Raw genomic sequence first — 12,911 nt, 5'->3', positions numbered from 1 at the left:
TTCATTCCCTGCGAAAAACTTCGACCTCGACAAATCGATGAATCGAAGAGATTTAGCGCACGTTGAAGCAATAATGAAGAGAGAAAAATCGGTGATTCTAAGGTAAAGACTAAAGAGTTAAATCTAGAATCGAAATTGAGGATAACGAGTAAGAATTGAAGGTAAGTGTTCAGAACGAAGAGGTTTAGGGTTCTTCGATTTAGATTCGATTGAGTAAAATGATTTGTATATTGAAGAGAATGATTTCGTGTCTTGTGGATTGTTGTTGTTGAGGAACTCTCCTCGAGTAACTCAATGCGCAGGCGCCGAAATTTGTGCCAAAGAAGTCGATTCCTGCCGAGCATGATTCCTACCGCCGATCCTAGAGTGATGATCGTTCCTCCTCCGCCGGCGATGGTTCATGTTATCACTGTTATTGATCCTCCTCAGTTCAAAATCGGGGGAAGAAGTGTGAGGCCAAAATCAGGTCTTGAGAGAAGCAAAAGTGATCAGGAAAGTTGCTGTTGTTTCTAATGCAGCAAAGGAGTTTGGTGCTTACACTCCTCCTGCTAGATTATTGTAACTTCTTGAATGATTATAATGGTCACATGATGATTTATGTTGGTGACACAATGGTTGTTGTTGGTCACTTATTATTATTTTTAACATTTAGGAACTCACACATGTAATTAGAGTGATTTTTTGTTAGTGACTATGGTAATAAATATACTTGGTTCTTTCCATTTCACAATTGAAGTTTCTCCATTATTATTATGTATTTTGTCGTTTAATTTCTTAAATATTCAGTAAATATATTAAAGTGGGGACCAATTAGCTTAAATTAGGTACCAAATGAATTTAAATAGTGACTTTATTGAAATATATTAGATGTTCAGCTTTGTGTTTTTTAAATTATTTATAGTAGTCCTATAATGGATTCATTTAGTTTCAAAATGTTAAACTAGTAACTAATTACAATTTTATTAGTTGTTCAACAATATTTTTCACTAACTTGAACTGTTTAGTTGTAAAATTGATTTGGAGTCAACTTTAATTTAGGCCCTAAATTTAAATTAGCCACTTAATGAATTAAAGTAGTTATTTATTGAAATAAGCAAGGTTTCTATTTTTTCAATATTTTGTTAATTTTGTCAGTAGTGACATTCAATATGAGTCTAAATTAAAGTAATTAGCAAATGAATAGGTGACTAATTTTAACAAGCATCAAATGGATTATAGTAGTCTCTAACTTGAAGAAATCTAAAGTCAACATAAAATAGTGACTAATTGGCATATCATGGTCTCTAATTGACATATAATAGTCACTTAAGAACATAAAACTTACTAATCAACATAACTTGTAAATAGAACATAAAGTTCAGTACCGCTCTAGCATAATATTGCATATAACAAACCAGTGGTAATTGTTTTGTTTGTACTTCTACTAATTACATAAAGTTCTACTACAATGGTCCGGATTCCTTCACATGAGAGTTTTGCTTCAGTGGAGATGGTTTTCGCAACTTTTGCAAAACTACAATGGTTGTGTTTGGTACGTGTTGGTGTCTTTTCGATCTCCTGCAAAACGTTTGATTAGCTTCATCTGCTTGCTTGGTGGGAATTTGAGGTTGTTGTGTTTTGTGGTTGTGGTATGTCGTGGAGCCCAAGTATACCCAAGTCAAATGAGGGCATGTCTGCAATTGCTTTCTCAATTGTTTGTAGTAGCTTCTCGATCTCATCAATTTGCTTCAACACTTCTGGATTTTCAAACAGTTGAGTCATTGTTGGTGATCCGTCTTGTATAGGTTCAAAGTTCTCTCTTGCACTCTTTTTGAGCTCTTGTGTGCATGTTGTAGCAAACATCTAGGTCATCCCCAACTTCAATCGAGCTTGATCAAAGGGTTATGCAGAAAATAAAAGCCAAATAACAAAAAAAAAAAGTGAAATCAGATTATACAGCAAATTCATTTAAAGTGAAAATCAAATGATTTAAAATGCTTAAAAAAAAATAAATAAAGTGGCACCCAATGAACTTAAAGTGGTCACATAAGGAAGTAAACTAGTTACTTAATGAAATAAACTGCCGAAAAATTAAGCATCTTTCAAATAACAAGAACCCAAATGACAATTCATTAGGAGAGCAGTATGTTTCAATGAGAACTTGTTTAGCCTTGTAGAAAGCAGTAAGTAATTGAATTTTAAACTTCTCACTTAACGGATGGAGAATTGAGTCAAAGTGATCACAAATAAACCTAAACTGGTTACTAAATGAAATAAAGTGGATACTTAATGCATGTAATATTTTTTAGTTTCATTTGTAGTCTTATTAGTGTCCATATATTATAAAGGAGTCTAAGAAATGCTAATAAGAAACTAATCAACAATCAAGTTATAGTGGATACTGAATTAATTAAAGTGATAATAAATAGACAAAAATTTACCGCAAAACTGATCACCAACCAAGTTTAGGTTAAATCACTTAAAGTGGTCACTAATCAAGTTATAGTAGCTACTAATGTATCTAAATAATCCTCAAATGATTGAAATTCGTGAAATCAAGTTTGTAGTCTGTAATTTTCATATATGAAAAAGAAGTACTTAAAATGTAACTAACTTAGTATTAAATCAGCAATGATATAATAATTTATAGTGAATAGGAATTTAAAACATAAAACCACACATAAAACAACATCAAAACATAATAATCTGCCATTTTGAAATAAAAATTCTTCCACATTGTTCCTACATCAGACCTACATATATACTAATAAGGAATTCATAAATACCTAAATCAGATTACCACACAACTCAACAACAGTTGACAAATTCAAATAAGAACCTCAAAAAAGCAACAAATCATTTACAAAAAAATCAAGCAAAATAAAATGAACCTTCAGAACTTTGAGCTTCATGTTGCCATAAACCACTCCAACAGAGACACGAGCTACCTATAAACCAAAATTACGCCAAAAATATCAAAAATTCTCTTAAAATCTCATCAAAATTAAGTTGATAATAGATCAAGATAGTTTTACGAACAATTAGCTGAAACTTAGCTTCGAATTAGCATCTCCAAAACCCTAACTTGAGCAAATTTAACACATGCATGTAACTTGATGAAGGAACGAGCTAAGAACTCAAATTTGACAATAAATCGGCTCGAAAATGCATAAAACAAGTAGTTTACTTACCTTTACAATTTTTGAGATTGAAATTCTTTGAAAATCGAACGAAAATGTGCTTGAACATCACTAACTACAAGCTTTTTTGGATGTTGTTGGTTGAGATTTGAATGTCCTAGCAAATTGTGAGATAATGAGGAGTGAAGAAACGAGAGAGAGGAGGAGAGAGAAACGCATGTGGGTTGATGAGAGTGAAGAGAGATGAAGGAAAGTGAAACACGCACGGGTGTATATGGGCTGATTAGCTCATATTGTTTGGACTTGGGCCTGCCTAATTATAATGTTATAATTAGGCGGTCTCTTGCAAGACGAGCTGAAAATTATTATGTTATACATAATTTCAGAATCTTTAGATTATATTATACTACCACTATATATATTATTTCCTTAAGTTAGGGATTCTATTGGAGTTGCCATGTAGGGTAAATCATTTTGACATATATTTTAATTTCACGAATTCAATATCAAATACGAAAACCTTATATACAATCAAACATTACTTAAATCTATCTGTTCTATATACTAAAGCAAAACTACTTTAGCCCACATGTTAGTTTTACAAAGAATTGATGCCATCTATCATAGGCCAACTTATTGCATAAAAAAACTTAGTCCTCTATATAGTATCATTTGTCATCATCTTATTGGACAAATAAAAATCACGCACCAAACAAATCAACTTAATTACAATTATTACAGTAAATCCAACATTCTTTATGGCAATAGTATAATTGAAACTGAAATCTGAAATTCCAAATAAGGTAATGATTTTTGTTATTGGTACAATGATTAGTTTGGATGGATTGCTACTATAAATCAGGCTAGAGTTAGATCTACAAACCGACTACAATTTAAAAGAATATTCAGCAAATGAAGATTGTTTGGGCCCATTAAATCCCTCCAAGAGTCTTATGCCATGTGGCACCGCCACCTAAGCTCCGTGGGTCCCACCAACTACAGCATGGCTAACAAGCATTTGGGGATCCATGGGTCCCACAGGAATCATTCTTGAAAAGGTGTCACCAATCCCTAGGTGAGCTGTCCCATCCAGCACACCTCTTTCTAGGAATTCCCACTACTATAAATACCTCTTGTCACATCAATGCAAAGGTATTAAATTCTCACCTAACTAACTTGAGTTTCTCACTCTAGACTCTCTCTCTACCTCAATCATCAACTGACTTGAGCGTCGGAGGGGCGATCCCGAACAACCCACGGGGTAGTTTTTCTGTGTTTTGCAGGTTTCCGGTGAACTGACAACCAGCTCTGCTCGGACTTAAGGACTTGCTCAGCACAGACCATTAACCTTAATTTCTAGACAGAAACAGTTTGGCGCCGTCTTAACGAGAAGCGTCGCAGTCAGGGGTATGACGCCCTTAGTTCTTAGATCGCAAGGCAGCTCAGCGAGAAGGGCAAGGCGACTCGGCGCAGTCCAAACCTCTAAAAGTGGGCAATGGAAGGTTGAAGTTCATGACCCCATTCAGTCGAGAGATCATTGACACCCCTACCCAAGGGATAGTTAAAATACCGTTGATCGAGCAATTTGCGGGCCTAACCAACCCAGAAGATCATATGGCCACATACAAGGCTCAGATGAGTGTACAGACCAGTTGTGAGGCCACATGGTGTCGGTTCTTCCCCACCACTCTGAAGGGGCTCGCACTGAATTGGTTCCAAGAGCTGCCGGCCGGAATCATCACTGATTTTGCGGTACTCGAGGACATGTTTACCCATCAATTTGTGGCCGGAAAGAGGCAAAAGAAGACGAGTTTACACCTCATGGGAGTCAAACAGGAAGAAGAAAGTCTAGCCGACTACATAAAAAGGTTCAATGAAGAATCCTTAAAAGTATCCGACCTGCAGGATGCTGTTGCGTTCGCTGCTCTCATGTCCGGATTGCAGCCTGGCCGGCTCAGATGGACATTGGCAGAAAGTGAAGTCAAAACTTTTTCCGAGGCCATGGCTAAGGCCCAGAGATTCATGCAAGCGACAGACATCTACCGTCATTCGGAAGAGGGTAGTAAGAAAAGAAAGGAAGAAGGCAGCAACAGAGATCAGCCCAAACTGCAAAAAATGGCCGGCAGGTCGGACAGATTCACAGATCATGGAAACGACCCTCGTTTTAACAAAAATCGGAGAGAAATCTACCTGGACATCAAACATAAATCCATGCTACCCAATCCCCCACCCATCAGGACCTCAGCTTATCGAAGAGACAAAAGCCAGTGGTGTGAGTACCACCGAGAATGTGGTCATACCACAAAAGATTGCAGAGAACTGAAGAAAGGATTGGATAACCTGGCTGACCAGGGGAAGCTGAACCGCTACCTCAAGCACACAAGCGAAGAGAAGGGGAAACAGAAGGTCGGTCAGTCCAATAGTGGGGACACGGAGGGTTTCATTGGAGTCATCGCAGGTGGTTTCACCTCAGGAGGCCTAACCGTCGAGCGAGGAAAGCCCACCTCCAAAACCTCAAGCACCAAGTGCTAGAGGTCAAACCAAGCCGGTCGGACTGCCCCATAATGACTTTCGAGGAGTCCAGTCGGCCAGTAAGTGTACCCCATGATGACCCCCTGGTCATCGAGCTCAAAGTAGCCAATTCCCGGGTAAGGCGCGTTTTAGTTGATAGCGGGTCATCTGCCGATATCATAACTCTAGAATGCTTAAGAAGCTGAAGTACATGAGAAGGATGTCACACCACTCGACCAGCCACTCATAGGCTTCGGGGGTAACTCCGTGCAGCCTGTCGGGTCAATAAAGCTCCCCACTCGGATGGGTGAGAAAGGCAAGGGAAGAAGCCTACCGATTGACTTCCTAGTGGTCGACATCCCTTTACCATACAACATAATAATGGGACGACCCACTCTGAACAAAACAAAGGCTGCTATCTCCACGTACAACTTCCTCATGCAGTTCGAAACAGATGAGGGAAGGTCAGAAAAATACAAGGGGATCAGCAGGCCGGGCGAGAATGCTATGTTAACAGCTTGAAGAGCAGAACTGAAGTCGACGTCCAAGAGGACTCGAAGAAGAGGAAAAGAGAAGAAGATTCACCAAAAAATCTGGGGGTATACATCACAGAGAACCCCAAGCAGTACGAACGGCCTCAGCCAGCTGAGGAAGATGAAGAAGTAGTGATCGGGGCGGAGCCCGGTCGGACTGTGAGGGTGGGCAAGGCCCTAAACCAAGAAACAAGAGCACAGGTAGTGGAGGTGCTCTGGGAATACCAAGACGTGTTCGCCTATGAGGCCTCAGAAATGCCCGGTCTTGACCCCAAAATCATGTGCCATGAACTGAACATCAAGGAGGGGTACAAGCCGGTCAAGCAAAAACTAAGGCATCAAGGTCCGGAAAGATGCAAAGCTGCGACGGTCGAGGTCAAGAAACTGCTCGAAGCAGGATTCATTGAGGAATGCCAGTACTCGGAATGGTTAGCTAACGTAGTACTGGTGAAGAAGCCGAATGGGGCTTGGCGCATGTGTGTGGACTTCACGGACCTGAACAAGGCCTGTCCGAAAGATAACCACCCTCTGCCCAAAATTGATAGGCTGGTCGATTCCACGGCTGGTCATGCCCTCTTAAGCTTCATGGATGCTAATGCAGGCTATCACCAAATCCCGATGGCAGAGCATGATCGGGTTCATACCGCCTTCACCACCCCCAAGGGGTCTATTGCTACAAAATGATGCCATTCGGACTGAAAAATGCGGGAGCCACCTACCAGCGGACCGTCAACAAAATTTTCAGTGATCAACTGGGTCGAAACATAGAGGTATATGTTGACGACATGATAGTCAAAAGCAAGACCCATTCTGATCACCCAGTCGACCTAAGGGAGACGATGAACACACTGAGGAAGTATCGTATGATGCTCAACCCTAAGAAGTGCGTCTTTGGGGTAAAAGGGGGCAAGTGCCTCGGATTTCTGGTTGATGAAAGGGGTATTGAAGCCAACCCTGACAAGATAAAAGCAGTACTGGAGATGAAATCCCCTCGGAATGTCAGAGAAGTGCAGCGCCTAACAGGATGCCTAGCTGCTCTCGGACGATTCCTATCACGGTTGGCTGATAAGAGCCTGTTCTTTTTCAAGGCCCTTAAGAGAAAAGAGTTCACCTGGGACGAGGATGCTGAGCAAGCCTTCACCTCCCTCAAACTTCATCTTTCAACACTCCCAAAACTTATGTCCCCCTTACCGGGGGAAACATTGTTCATATACCTGGCAGTATCGGAATACGCCCTAAGTGCCGTGCTGGTGGTCGTAAGGGAAGGGACGCAACACCCGGTCTACTTCATTAGCCATGCCTTTCGAGGGGCAGAAGCAAAATACAGTGAGGTGGAGAAGATGGTCTTCGCCCTCGTCATGGCTAGTAGAAAGCTGAAACCCTACTTTCAGGCCCACCAGATCAAGGTCCTCACCGGACAACCCCTTCGCAAAGTGATTGAAAGCAGGAACCACTCTAGTCGGATGACAGACTGGGCCGACCAATTGGCTGATTTCGGTTTAGAATATGAACCCAGGAGAGCCATAAAAGCTCAAGCCTTGGCTGATTTTATAACAGAATGCACAACTCGGCCCCCGGTCGGCCAAAGAGAAGAGTGGGAATTATATGTAGATGGTTCCTACACTAAGTCGGGGTGCGGAGCGGGGCTAGTGCTCAAACCCCCGGTCGGGGAGAAAATGGAGTATGCAATCAAGTTCGAATTCCTAGGGTCAAATAATGAAGCAGAATATGAGGCTCTCATCCTAGGACTTCAGCTTTGCATCTTGGCAGGAGCTACAGCTATTGAGGCCCGATCGGATTCTCAGCTTATTGTGGGTCAGGTCTCAGGAGAGTACGAGGCCAAGCAGGATAACATGAGAATGTACCTGGCTAAAGCCCAAGAGTTCATCAAAAAGCTCTCCCATTTCCGCATCAGCCACATACCCAGGTCGGAAAATCAACAAGCCGATGCTCTAGCTCGCATGGCCAGCTCGGCAGAGGGATCAGCTCCTCGGACCATCATGTGGGAGGTACTTCGCTAGCCAAGCATAAACGCCAAGGAACAGTTGATTCTAGATCGAACATCAACTTGGATGGATGAAGTGGTCGGATATTTAAGGGATGGAATCCTCCCAGCAGAGATCAAGGAAGTCGAAAGGATCAAGCACCGAGCAGGTTGGTTCCTATGGCACGATGAGCAGCTCTACAAGAAATCATACACGCACCCACTTCTGAAGTGTGTAACTCCCGAAGAAGGAAACTACATCCTAAGGGAAATACACCAAGGGGCGTGTGGCAACCACCAAGGGGGGAGAACCATAGCTGGGAAAGCTCTAAGGGCTGGATACTACCAGAATCACCTTCTATGACTTCGAGCAAAATGAAGAAGAAAAGCCTGTCAACCTCGACCTACTACCAGAAACAAGAGGCAATGCCTTGCTAAGGTCGATCCGCTACAAGCAGAGGGTGACTCGGAAATTCAATCGTCGAGTTAAAACAAGGCCAATCCAGCTCGGAGATTGCATGGTCAGGAAGGTTGAAGCAACAGGGCTCTCACACCTTAAGGGCAAGTTGGGGGATAACTGGGATGGTCCTTACAAAGTCACCAAGGTAATCAAGCCTGGCACGTTCCAGCTCGAGAACCCTGAAGGCATCCCACTTGCTCGGCCATGGAACGTGGACAACCTCAAGAAGTACGTTAATTTCAATTGGGGCATAGATGATGTAAACTGGCCAAGTATGGCATGTAATTGCTCGGACCAGTTCAGGTCATACAGGTAAAGACTTAACCAGTCATTTTGAAGTTATGAAAAAGACTTAACCAGTCATTTTCGAGTTACAAATAGACTTAACCAGTCGATTTCAATGTTGAATTTCATTTTTACATAAGTTGGAAGTATTTTCAACTAAGTTAATTCCGACCAACACTATCATGCATGACTTAACCAGTTCGGAAAACAACACTTGGAACAGAAGCGAATTGCAATCGACAAACATAAAAGGTGCTCAGACAAAATAGAAGGAAACATAATTCATTGAAATATAATTCATCGAAGTCATTTAAGTCAAAGAGTTACAACCTAAAGCCTGGTACAACCAAGGCCAGTTAAATAAAATAAATACAACATTGTTGCCTACACAGCAGGGGGGTCGGTCTGATCATTGGTACTCTCATTATGCTCTTCGGACCTAGCCCCCTCTTGGTCCTTGGCGCCCTCTTGGTCCTCGGCGCCCTCTTGGTCCTCGGCGCCCTCCTCATCATCATCCTCGTCAGTAAGAGCGATGTTCAGTTCGGAGAGGAGGGCCCGATCCTCTTCTTCCAGCAGCGCCTTATAGCTCGCCATCGCCTCGGCCCAGGAGAAAGATGGGTGAGACCTGGCCAAGGCTGCCTTCATTCGCTTGAGGCCATCATCCACCCCCATCTTTTGGGCGGTCGAACCGACCTCATTGACGAAGTCTTCGCAGGCCTTGATCGTCTATCAGGCCGCAAACCACTCCTCCTCAGACTTGGGAGCCTTCTCCAACTCAGCGAGCTGGGTCATCAGCTCAGTGACCTTCTTCTGCGCCTCCGCGGTCTGAGCTTGGGCAGCCAGCTTGGCGAGCTCGGCGTCCTCCCTCTCCTTTATCAGCAAAGCTTTGGTCTGGGCCCATCCGTCCCGCTCCTTCTGAAAGTCTTCCTGATCCCGCTCTATACACCTCTCGGCATTAGCGAGATCAGCCTCGGCCTTCCGCTGACCTTCTTGGGCAGCATACAGTTGGTCGAAGTGCTTCTTGTCCTTCGAGTGCAAAGTATTCACCTCCTCGGCCAAACGCACCCTGTTACGGGCCACGTTAGCCAGCCGAGAAGAGAACTGCATGAAAATGTAAGCAAGTAGTTAGAAGGATTCCATAACAAAAAGCAAAAGGTAGAAACCTGATCAAAGCTCACCTCGACCCAACAACGGAATAGGTCGTCAGTTTCCCGAGGACCGCTTGAAGTGTTGATATGTTCCTGGTCAGCAGGGCCATAAAGACAATCCACCGCGTTGGTCCAACGCATGTCCAACTCGCGAATGTTCAGATCGGCGAAGGATATGGACAGGTTCACGCCGAGCTCCTCAGGGTCGCCATTCGGATGAGGAGGAGTGGACGGAGTATAACCAGGACTGCTCACCGGACGGAAGTCATCCGAATGAACGGATATGCGAGTCCCCTCGGTCTGTTCATCTTGCACCTCAGGTCGTGGACTATTGACTTCCACCGACCTGGCCTTCTTTGATTTCTCAGCCTGGGCCTTGGCTAGCGCCTTAGCAGTCATGGCAACCTTCTCAGGAGCCCTTTCCTTTCTTTTCTTCGAGGCCTTGGGCTTCGAGGGATCCTGCAAAGCAACGAAGAGGTTAGTCGGCTGCAAAAAGGCCAGAGATAGTTTCACATCGCCAAACTTTTACCTTAGGTTGAGGGGGGGACACTGAGCTTCTTGGCCTTCAGTTCGGCTTTCAGCTGAGCCGCCCTCATTGCCGCATAATTAAGCTTCTCGGCCATATCAGGATCAGATTCAAGGAGATAAGTTAAGGAGCAAGCTGCAAAGAAAAACAAGTTAGACGCTGAAAAGAAACATTAATGCAAGTAAAATAACCCCCTCGGCCGATTACCCTTGGGGAATGTCCGGCTCAGCCCGACCGCCGAAAGCAAATGTTCATTCTTAAAAAGGCAGCCACTGGGCAACCAATTGCTGGCCACATAAACCTCTCCACCCTGAACTATTTGGGCCTCGGTCTGCATATAGATGGCGGCAACGGCCTCTTCCTCGGACATTTCAGGAACCCGGAAATTCAGTTCATGGTTCAGTTCAGTCTCCGGTCGGACAGTAGGGATCTCCCAATCTCCTCCAAAACATACGAAGGCAAATTCCCTCCTGAACCCTTTCTGAGATGTAGGGAGGTCGAGCACAGCTTTATAACCCTGTCGGGCTTGGAAATACCACCAGCCCGGACCATTGTCTCCCGCCATCATCTCGACCAGCTTGAACATATTGCGCCATAGGGTAAGAGTAGGTCGGACGCTCAGCATGGAGCAAAGGGTCTGAACAGCTATGATTCCCCCCCAGGAGTTCGGGGAAATCTGGCTTATTGTCAAGTTGTATGCATTCAAGAGCTCCTTCACAAATGGGGTCAAAGGAAACCGAAGCCCTATCTCCATTGACTTGTAATAAACCGCGGTGTAACCAGGAGGGGGGGTCAGCACAGTATGGAAGGCCTCCGGTCGAACCAGCGTATATGTGGATCCCTTATTTGGAATCTCGTCACCTGCCCCCTCGGATCTTCAAGGAAGGCCTTCATCAGTGAAGGCAAAGGAAACTTTGATCTGGGGCCCCCTTTTGGGTCCGGATCTAGAAACTCTGGTCGGCCTGAGGTGGATGCTTCTCCTTCGCCATCCGACATGGTCACCCTTACTACACCATCATCAACATATTTGTCTAAGTAACTTGCTTTGGAAGGAAAGGCCACGGACACTTCCCAGGGGAAGGGAACAGCGCCCTCGGCCTCTTCCTCTATTGACGATGAGGGGCTCGGAAGCGGAACCGCGTCGGGAACAGCCGAGGGGTCGGAGCAACTTATTAAGGTTGACACCAGCGTTATTCCCATTCCTCTCACCTCCTCGGACAAATTATAGGGAGGTGAGGTCGGGGGTGCCACTGACTCGGACGATTCTCCCATTATTGTATAGATAAGGGAGTCGGCCGAGGATTATTAAAAGAAAGCAAAAAAAGCTAAAGAAGCAAGAGCGTACCTGGTCGGACGATTGAAACCGGAAGATCCGCTGAGAAGTTAGAGAGAAGGGAGAGCTTTTAGAGAGAGAGTGAAAATTTTGTGAAGGATGCACAAATGATTTCTCTCTCCTCTCCGTACATATATATAGACATGCCTCGGGACGCGCCCTTTGATGGGCCTATTAAATGCTTCCAGATGGCACCATTTCCCCTTCAAAAAAGGTGGCCAATGGAAGATGAAACGTCACATTTTTTGGGAAACTTCTAGCTCAACCACCCAGCTGAGAAATGCCATGTGGCAAATCACTGATTTCCAGCTCAATGTCACCCACTCGGCCATAACAACAATCTTCTCAAAGATGCCGGTCGGACAAGATGACATTCTCCAAATTCCCTTCACTTGGCCAAAATTCGCTAAGTGCTAGAGAACACCTAGTCGGCCTCTCCAGGGCTTGTTAGCCCCTGTCCGAGAAGCGCCCGTCAATCCAGAACCCGGTCGGTCAACTTGGGGCTCCCTTACCCTTTGTCCGACCAGGTCTCTGCTAATTCTCTTCACTTGGCCAAAATTCGCTAAGTGCTAGGGAACACCTGGTCGGCCTCTCCAGGGCTTGTTAGCCCCTGTCCGAGCAGCGCCCGTCAATCCAGAACCCGGTCGGTCAACTTGGGGCTCCCTTACCCTTTGTCCGACCAGGTCTCTGCTAATTCCCTTCACTTGGCCAAAATTCGCTAAGTGCTAGGGAACACCTGGTCGGCCTCTCCAGGGCTTGTTAGCCCCTGTCCGAGCAGCGCCCGTCAATCCAGAACCCGGTCGGTCAACTTGGGGCTCCCTTACCCTTTGTTCGACCAGGTCTCTGCTAATTCCCTTCACTTGGCCAAAATTCGCTAAGTGCTTGGGAACACCTGGTCGGCCTCTCCAGGGCTTGTTCGCCCCTGTCCGAGCAGCGCCCGTCAATCCAGAACCCGGTCGGTCAACTCGGGACTCCATTACCCTTTGTCCGACCAGGTCTCTGCTAATTCCCT

General features: G+C 44.7%; 1 long non-coding RNA gene across 1 annotated transcript; it reads right to left on the bottom strand.

The window, feature by feature from the left end:
• Positions 1–1,229: 1,229 nt before the first annotated feature.
• On the bottom strand, positions 1,230–3,281 carry LOC130589748 (uncharacterized). The gene is made up of 2 exons (XR_008967389.1): positions 2,871–3,281; positions 1,230–1,868 (listed from the first exon to the last, which is right to left on the bottom strand). It is a non-coding gene; the product is annotated as an uncharacterized LOC130589748 (long non-coding RNA).
• Positions 3,282–12,911: the final 9,630 nt, after the last annotated feature.

The sequence above is a fragment of the Beta vulgaris genome, chromosome 8, assembly GCF_026745355.1.
Source record: "Beta vulgaris subsp. vulgaris cultivar EL10 chromosome 8, EL10.2, whole genome shotgun sequence".
In the NCBI taxonomy this organism is placed as follows: Eukaryota; Viridiplantae; Streptophyta; class Magnoliopsida; order Caryophyllales; family Amaranthaceae; genus Beta; species Beta vulgaris.
This window is presented reverse-complemented; position numbering and strand designations above follow the sequence as displayed.